Source organism: Elephas maximus, chromosome X (genome assembly GCF_024166365.1).
Source record: "Elephas maximus indicus isolate mEleMax1 chromosome X, mEleMax1 primary haplotype, whole genome shotgun sequence".
Lineage (NCBI taxonomy): Eukaryota > Metazoa > Chordata > Mammalia > Proboscidea > Elephantidae > Elephas > Elephas maximus.
In genome coordinates, this window is record NC_064846.1 from 2,588,862 (window position 1) to 2,598,702 (window position 9,841).

Consider the following 9,841-nt stretch of genomic DNA (forward strand, 5'->3'; position numbering starts at 1 on the left):
CAGCCGGCTCCCTCCCAACTTCCAAGGCACCATCAGCACATCCAGCTGGGTACACAAGCCACGGGGCCCGTACAGCACAGCAGACAGTGTGCCCTGGTTGGGGGTCCCGCCTTCCACCCCGTAGGATGCAGCTGCAGGCTCCCAGGTGAGATGCTGCCACCTGGCTGGGCCGGTTGGGTGGCTGTGGGGGCAGGGAGCCAGGCAGGCCACCTCTCTACCCTGAGTCCTGGCCTGGCCAGAACCGCTTCGCCACTCTCCCATTTGGAGGCAGAAGCCCCTGGTCTGCAGCCCCCAGCTACAGGGCCAGCCCCTTGGGCACGGCGCACCCAGGCATCAAGAAGTGTCTTGGGACGGGCGTCCGAGGGCTTTTGCCCGAGCTGGCTCGTCCACCCCTCGGCTCCCCTGGCTTCCTTCTGTTCCGAGCGCACCCCGCTGCACCCCTTGCCCGGCGGCCCCTGCCCCGGCGTCGCTGGGCTCCTGTCTACCTGGGCGGGAGGGCGGGCGGCCCGCGGGCGAGGAGCAGCTGGCGGCGCTGGAGTCGTCCCCGCGGAACCCCAGTCTCCCTCCCCACAGTGTAACCGCCCAGCCCGACTCATCCTGGGGCTCAGCCGGGTAGCCGGCCCCTCCCCGCCCGCCCCTTTGCCTGATGGGGCAGGGCAGGGCGCTGCTGCCCTCTGCCGGCCTCGCTAGACACAGCGGAGGGTGGGCCGCCGGTACCTGGCCTGCAGGTGAGAGCGGGGCGGGGCCCCCCCATAACCTTCCGCGAACTGCCTACTGAATGCCTACCGCCCCCTGTCCCCAGAGTTTCCTGGGTCTCTGGGACAGAGGTGGGATTGGAACCGAGGCCCACGCCTTGGACCACCGTGCCCTGGAGTCTGTCACCAGTAGCTGCCCAGGACAGGGTGGTGAACCAGACAAGCCCGGGCCTGCTCTCCTAAGGCGCATCTTCTAATGGGAGAGAAGCGATAGAAAATGGCAAACAAACACGCGGGTACAATGGCAGCGGTTGAGGGGCCGAAAGAGCTGCAGGCAAGAACCCCATCCCCAAGGGGAAGTCGAGGTGTCCACAAAGGGGCAGTGGAGGGGTCTACAGGAGGAGAAAGAGACAGACTGTGGGGGAGGAGCTTTGTTTTCTTGTTTTTCTTAATTTTTATTTTTGTTGTGCTTTAAGTGAAAGTTTACAAATCAAGTCAGTCTCTCATACAAAAATTTATATGCACCTTGCTATATAGGGTCGGTATGAGTCAGAATCGACTCCACCACAGAGGGTTTGGTTTTGGGGTTGGTATATAGTCTTAGTTGCTCTCCCCCTAGTGAGACAACACACTCCTCCCCTCCACTCTCTCTTTTCATGTCCATTCAGCCAGCTTCTGACCCCCTCCACTCTCACATCTCCCCCCCCAGACAGGAGATGCCAACATAGTCTCAGGTGTCTACTTGATCCAAGAAGCTCATTGTTCACCAGTTACCCTTTTCTATCCCATCCCCACCCCCACCCCAGTGCCATCGAGTCGATTCCGACTCATAGTCCTGTCCAATCCCTGTCTGAAGAGTTGGCTTTGGGAATGGTTCCTGTCTTGGACTAACAGAAGGTCTGGGGACCATGACCTCCAAGATCCTTCTAGTCTCGGTCAGACCATTAAGTCTGGTCTCTTTACGAGAATTTGAGGTCTGCATCCCACTCCTCTCTTGCTCCCTCAGGGGTTCACTGTTGTGTTCCCTGTTGGGGCAGACATTGGTTGTAGCCGGGCACCATCTAGTTCTTCTGGTCTCAGGATGATGTAGTCACTGGTTCATGTGGCCCTTTCTGTCTCTTGGGCTTATAATCGCCTTGTGTCCCTGGTGTTCTTCATTCTCCTTTGATCCAGGTGGGTTGAGACCAATTGATGCATCTTAGATGGCTGCTTGCTAGCGTTTAAGACCCCAGGCACCACTCTTCAAAGTGGGATGCAGAATGTTTTCATAATAGATTTTATTATGCCAATTGACTTAGATGTCCCCTGAAACCATGGTCCCCAGACCCCTGCCCCTGCTACGGTGGCCTTTGAAGCATTCAGTTTATTCAGAAAACTTCTTTGCTTTTGGTTTAGTCCAGTTGTGCTGACCTCTCCTGTACTGTGTGTTGTCTTTCCCTTCACCTAAAATAGTTCTTATCTACTATCTAATTAGTGAATACCCTTCTCCCACCCTCCCTCCTCTCATAACCATCAAAGAATATTTTCTTCTGTTTAAACTATTTCTCGAGTTCTTATAATAGTGGTCTTATATGATATTTGTCCTTTTGCAACTGACTAATTTCACTCAGCATAATGCCTGCCAGATTCCTCCACGTCATGAAATGTTCCTCACTGTTCTTTATCGACGCGTAGTATTCCACTGTGTGAATATACCATAATTTATTTATCCATTCATCAGTTGAGGGGCACCTTGGTTGCTTCCAGCTTTTTGCTGCTGTGAACAGTGCTGCGATAAACACAGGTGTGCATATATCTGTTCGTGTAAAGGCTCTTATTTCTCTAGGATACATTCCAAGGAGTGGGATTGCTGGATCGTATGGTAGTTCTATTTCTAGCTTTTTAAGGAAGCGTGAATCGATTTCCAAAGTGGTTGTATCATTTTACATTCCCACCAGCAGTGTATAAGTGTTCCAGTCTCTCCACAACCTCTCCAAAAGTTATTATTTTGTGTTTTTTGGATTAATGCCAGCCTTGTTGGAGTGAGATGGAATCTCATCGTAGTTTTGATCTGCATTTCTCTAATGGCTAATAATCGTGCACATTTCCTCATATATCTGTTAGCTACCTGAAAGTCTTCTTTAGTGAAGTGCCTGTTCATATCTTTTGTCCATTTTTTAATTGGGTTATTTGTCTCTTTGTAGTTGAGTTTTTGCAGTATCATGTATATTTTAGAGATCAGGCGCTGATCGGAACTGTCATAGCTAAAAGCTTTTTCCCAGTCTGTAGGTAATCTTTTTACTCTTTTGGTGAAGTCTTTGGATGAGCACAGGTGTTTGATTTTTAGGAGCTCCCACTTATCTAGTTTTTCTTCTGCATTCTTAATAATGTTTTGTATACCGTTAATGCCATGTATTAGGGCTCCTAATGTTGTCCCTATTTTTTCTTCCATGATCTTTATTGTTTTGGATTTTGTATTTAGGTCTTTGATCCATTTTGAGTTCGTTTTTGTGCATGGTGTGAGGTATGGGTCTTGTTTCATTTTTTTGCAGATGGATATCCAGTTATGCCAGCACCGTTTGTTAAACAGATTGTCTTTTCCCGATTTAACGGACATTGGGCCTTTGTCAAATATCAGCTGCTCATGTGTGGATGGATTTATGTCTGGATTCTCAGTTCTGTTCCATTGGCCCGTGTATCTGTTGTCGTACCAGTACTTCTGCTCTTTTTTGATTGTTGTTTGCTAGATTATTTTTTTCCACCCTTTGAGTCCTAGTTTGTGTCTCTTGTAGGCATCATATAGACAGATCGTGTTTTTTAATCCATTCTGCCACTCTCTGTCTCTTTATTGGTGCATTTAGTCCATTTACATTCAGCGTAGTTATGGATAGGGTATGAGTTTAGTGCTGTCATTCTGACGTCTTTTTTTATGTGTCGTTGACACTTTCTTTTTCCCACTTAATTTTTTGTGCTGAGTAGTTTATGTATTGTCTTTTCCTCTAATTTGTTGTTGATTTTGTTTTTGATGAGTTCATGTTTTTCTTGTATTTTATTTTGACGAGTAGGATTTTTAGTCTCCTTTGTGGCCACCTTAATATTTACCCCTATTTTTCTAAGTTTAAACCTAACATTTATTTGTTTATATTGCCTTGACTTCCTCTCCATATGAAAGATCTATGACTGCATTTCTTAGTCCTTCTTTGTGTGTTGTCGTCTTTTACATAATGACATTGCTGTTTCCCTATTTTCAGTGTTTTAGCCTTTATTTTTGTGACTTCCCTGTCTGGGTTGATATCTGGTTGTTCTGTCCTGAGTCCTAGTGTTAGATTGTTATCTGATGTTATTGATTTTCTAACTGGAGGACTCCTTTTAGTATTTCTTGTAATTTTGTTTTGATTTTCACAAATTCCCTAAACTTCTGTTTATCTGGAAATGTCCTAATTTAGCCATCATATTTGAGAGACAGTTTTCCTGGATATGTAATTTTTTGGCTGACTTTTTTTTTCCTTCAAGGCTTTATATATGCCGTCCCATTTCCTTCTTGCCTGCATGGTTTCTGCTGAGTAGCCCAAGCTTAGACTTTTTGACTCCCCTTTGTAGATTACTTTTCATTTATCCCTAGCCGCTGTTAAAATTCTCTCTTTATCTTTGGTTTTGGCAAGTTTGATTATAATATGTCTTGGTGACTTTCTTTTGAGATCTACCTTATGTGGAGTTCGATGAGCACCTTGGATAGCTATCTTCTCATCTTTCACAATATCAGGGAAGTTTTGTGCCAACAAATCTTCAACAATTCTCTCTGTATTTTCTGCTATCCCTCCCTGTTCTGGTACTCCAGTCACTCGTACGTTATTTCTCTTCATAGAGTCCCACACGATTCTTAAGGTTTCTTCATTTTTTTTAAATTCTTCTTATCTGATTTTCCTTCAAATATATTGGTGCCAAGTGCTTTATCTTCAAGCTCAGCAGTTCTGCCCTCCACTTGCTCAGTTCCGCTCCTCTGACTTTCTACTGAGTTGTCTAATTCTGTAATTTTATTGTTAATCTTCTGAATTTCTGATTGCTGTCTCTCTATGGATTCTTGCAACTGATTAAATTTTTCATTATGTTCTTGAATAACCCCTTTAATTTCATCAACTGTTTTATCTGTGTGTTCCTTGGCTTGTTCTGTGTATTGCCTGATCTCCTTCCTGATGTCTCGAAGGGTTCTGTATATTAATCTTTTTTATTCTGCATCTGGTAGTTCCAGGAAGGCACTTTCTTCTAGAAGATTCCTTGATTCTTTGTTTTGAGAGCTTGTTGAAGTGATCATGGTCTGTTTCTCTATGTGACTTGATATTGACTGTTGTCTCTGAGCCATCTATAAGTTATTGTATTAGTTTTTGCTTGCTTACTGTGTCGTAGCTTCTTGTTTTGTTTTGGTATGCCCAAATGGGTTGCTTGAGTGAGCTAGCTTATTTTCGCCTCTGGAGCTCTGATGTCCTGTCCCCAGATGGCTAGAGCTGTTATCAGGTATATCAGTCTAGAAATACATTCACTTTTCTCGTATGTATTCAGCTCAGGTGTACTGGTAGTTGGTCATCAAGTGTGTGGTACAGGCTCTATCCTAGTCTTAGGGGGGCAGGGGTTATTGGTATAGGTGCCGGTATCTGATTACAGCAGGAGGTCACGCTCTGAACAAGGCAGGGGTCTGACAACTGTCCCCTGAGTTTCTGTGAGGAAACCACATCCCTGCTCCCTAGAGCATGCAGGTGGGTGGGTTCTGCAGCCAGACCATGGGTTCCCAATGCTTTTGGTTGTAAGGACTGGGAGGTACTACTTTTCCTTGGACCCCTGTCGTGGGTGGCTAGGTAACGTGAGTGGAGCCACCAGTCCTTAGGCCCCTGAGGTGGTTAGGTGAGGACCCTGTTCTATAGCAAAGTGCTGTCAAACATCAAACACCCACCTCTCCACCACACAGCTAAAACAGTTCCACTCTGCCAACAAGGGCCTATTCTCCTGAAATAGGCCCACACAGGTCTGTGCAGTGGTGAAAGCTATTCAAAGTCTGTGGACCATTTGTGCCTGGACAGGAGCCACTTCTGTCCTGAGCTCCCCAGCTTCGTGGAGCTGGCAGATTATCTTTTCCCCCAATTGTTAATTTATTCCTTCTCCAAGGCTGGAAGAATGGCTCAGAACATGCAGCAGGACCTATCTCAGGCCCAGGGAAATCGACAGCATTGAAGCCGACTTAGGGGCTAGGGGCATGGTAAAATAAATGCAAGTACTTAGCTTTTGCCGAGAGGGCTGTTCTTCTCTGGTTCCAGAGGGGTGAGTAGGCTGTGTGGCTCACTGTCTCACCCTGAGGAAACCGCGTCCAGAATGCTACCGCCAGCCCCGCCAAGGTCGCTCCAGGGAATGGTGCCTGAGGGTTCCCAGTGATTCAGGTCTGGCAAGTCCTTGGTGCTTCTGAACCGTCTCTCCATTCCCCTGCTGCTCAGTCTGTTTTCTAAATTTGCCTTTGATGTTCAGGCTTCTAGCTTGTCATATAATTGTTTCACTAGTGTTTTTCGGTTCTTTGTTGTAAGCGGGATCACCAGAAGCGTCTGACTACTCCGCCATCTTGGCCCCACCTCCTCCTATCTTCTTTTGATGCTTCCTGTGTCATTTGATATTTTCCCTGTAGAATCCTTGCAACTCGAGAATTGAAGTTTTTCTTCAGTTCTTTCAGCTTGAGAAATGCTGAGCATGTTCTTCCCTTTTGGTTTTCTAACTCCAGGTCTTTGCACATGTCATTATAATAATTTCCTTTGTCTTCTCGATCTGCCCTTTGAAATCGTCTGTTCAGCTTCTTCCTTTTTCTTTAGCTGTTTGACATTCAAGAGCAAGTTTCAGAGTCTCTTCTGACATCCATTTTGGTCTTTTCTTTCTTTCCTGTCTTTTCCGTGACCTCTTGCTTTCTTCATGTATGATGTTCTTGATATCATTCCACAACTCCTCTGGTCTTCAGTCATTAGTGTTCAATGCATCAAATTTGTTCTTCAGATGGTCTCTGAGTTCAGGTGGGGTATGCTCAAGGTCATATTTTGGCTCTCGTGGACTTGCTCTGATTTTCTTCAGTTTCAGCTTGAACTTGCGTAGGAGCAACTGATGGTCTGTTCCACAGTCAGCCCCTGGCCTTGTTCTGACTGACGATATTGAGCTTTTCCACCTTCTCTTTCCACAGATGTACTCAATTTGACTTCTGTGTGTTCCATCTGGTGAGGTCCATGTGTATAGTCACCGTTTATGTTGGTGAAAGAAGGTATTTGCAATGAAGAAGTCATTGGTCTTGCAAAATTCTATCATTCGATCTCCGGCATTGTTTCTATCCCGAAGGCCATATTTTCCAACTACCGATCCTTCTTTGTTTCCAACTTTTGTGTTCCAATCACCAGTAATTATCAATGCATTCTGATTGCATGTTTGATCAATTTCAGACTGCAGAAGCTGGTAAAAATCTTCTATTTCTTCATCTTTGGCCTTAGAGATTGGTGCGTAAATTTGAATGATAGTCATATTAACTGGTCTTTCTTGTAAGCGTTTCCCTGATTACTAGGAATATTAAGCATCTTTTTATGTTTCCTCTCCTGTGGAATGACTGTTTGTGTCTTTTGTCAATTTTTCAATCTAGGTTGTCTTTTTCTTATTGTTTTGTAGGCATTCTTTTGAATATCACTGACAGCGTTATACTTCAGGATACATCTTGAAACGTTCTTTTTGACAATGAATGCAACACCATTCCTCTTCGAGTTGTCATTCCCAGCATAATAGACTATATGAGTGTCCAAATCGAAATGGCCACTACCAGTCCATTTCAGCTCACTAATGCCTAGGATATCGATGTTTATGCCTTCTATTTCTTTTTTAACGGTTTCCAATTTTCCTAGATTCATCCTTTGTACATTGCATGTTCCCATTATTAATGGATGTTTATGCTGTCTCTTTTCGTTTTGAGTCATGCCACATCAGCATATGAAGGTACTGAAAGCTTGACTCCACCCACATCAAGGTTGACTCTGCTTTGAGGAGGCAGCTCTTCCCCAATTATATTTTGAGTGCCTTCCAACCTGGGGGGCTCATATTCCAGCACTGTTTCAGATAGTGTTCCACTGCTATTCATTAGGTTTTCACTGGCTAATTCTTTGCAGAAGTAGACTGCCAGGTCCTTCTTCCTAGTCTGTCTTAGCCTGGAAGCTCAGCTGAAACCTGCCCGCCGTGGACGACCTTGCCTGTATTTGAATACCAGTGGCGTAGCTTCCAGCATCACAGCAACACGCAAGACCCCAAAGTATGACAAACAGACAGACGCATGGGGGATATCCTTGGGGGCCTCAGGAAAGACAGATATCTTCAATCCCAGGATTGAGTCTTTCTCCTGTTTTTTTTTTTTTTTTTTTGCAGAAGAATACAAACTCATCCACACACCACAAGCGTATACACGGCTTGCAAGGGCATCATCAAGCCCTTTGTAAGCAGACGACAGGTATAGCTCAAGCAGACTCTAGCTGGAAGTTGGCGGTAACCATCAGGAATCTGTGCTGGCTTTGTGTGCTTTAGCTGCATAAAAGAGATCGTGCTGTGTGGAGGCTTCTGCACATCACTGTTTTCCTCCAACCATGGTACTTTGGAGGTGTAGCCTGCAGATCCACAAGGACCATCCATTTTGTCAGCTGTACAGGATTCGATTCGTCCAGGCCCCTATTAAGGGGTGCTTAGGTGTCTCTGACCACTCTGCATAACCTGTGGTACTCCAGTGAACAGCGTGGTGTCTCCTGGAGCACATGTGTACAAGTGTTTCTAGAACAGATACTGGAAGGCAACTCACTGGGCCATAGGGAATGTGCAGCTTCACCTTCACTACCAGTTGCCATCAAGTCAGTTCTGACTCATGGCAACACCATGTGTGTCAGAGTAAACTGTGCTTCGTAGGGCTTTTAATGGCCGAATTTTCAAAAGTAGATGGCCAAGCCCTTCTTCCAAGGCAACTTTGGGAGGACTTGAACCACCAACCTTTTGGTTAGCAGCCAAACACTTAACACTCTGCACCACCCAAAGATTCCCTCACCTTCACTGGGTGTGGAGAAATCACAAGATGACTGCTCCACTCAATACTTCCACCAACACTGTATAGATATTTGTGTTTCTCTACATCTTCACCAGCACTTAGTGTTGCCAGAATTTTTGCCAATATGCTGGGCAAAATGGTACATTTCTGGGCTTTTAATTGGCGTTTCCCTGATTACTAGTAATATTAAGCATCTTTTTATGTTTCCTCTTCTGTGGAATGACTGTGTCTTTTGTCAATTTTTCAGTCTAGGTTGCCTTTTTCTTATTGTTTTGTAGGCATTCTTTTGAATATCACTGACAGCGTTATACTTCAGGATACATCTCGAAACGTTCTTTTTGACGATGAATGCAACACCATTCCTCTTTTTAGTTGTCATTCCCAGCATAGTAGACTATATGATTGTCTGATTCAAAATGGCCACTACCAGTCCATTTCAGCTCACTAATGCCTAGGATATCGATGTTTATGCATTCCATCTCACTTTTTTTTTTATTAACTTTTATTGAGCTTCAAGTGAACATTTACAAATCAAGTCAGACTGTCACATATAAGTTTATATACACCTTACTCCGTACTCCCACTTGCTCTCCCCCTAATGAGGCAGCCCTTCCAGTCTCTCCTTTCGTGACAATTTTGCCAGCTTCCAACTCTCTCTATCCTCCCATCCCCCCTCCAGACAGGAGATGCCAACACAGTCTCAAGTGGCCACTTTCCATCTCACTTTTGACGATTTCCAATTTTCCTAGATTCATACTTCATACGTTCCAGGTTCTGATTATTAATGGATGTTTGCGGCTGCTTCTTCTCATTTTGAGTCATGCCACATCAGCAAATGAAGGTCCTGAAAGCTTTACTCCATCCACACCATTAAGGTTCACTCTACTTTGAGGAGGCAGCTCTTCCCCAGTCATCTTTTGAGTGCCTTCCAACCTGGGGGGCTCATCTTCCAGCACTATATCAGACAATGTCCCACTGCTATTCATAAGGTCACTGGCTAATGCTTTTCAGAAGTAGACTGCCGGGTCCTTCCTCCTAGTCTGTCTTAGTCTGGAAGCTCAGCTGAAACCTGTCCTCCATG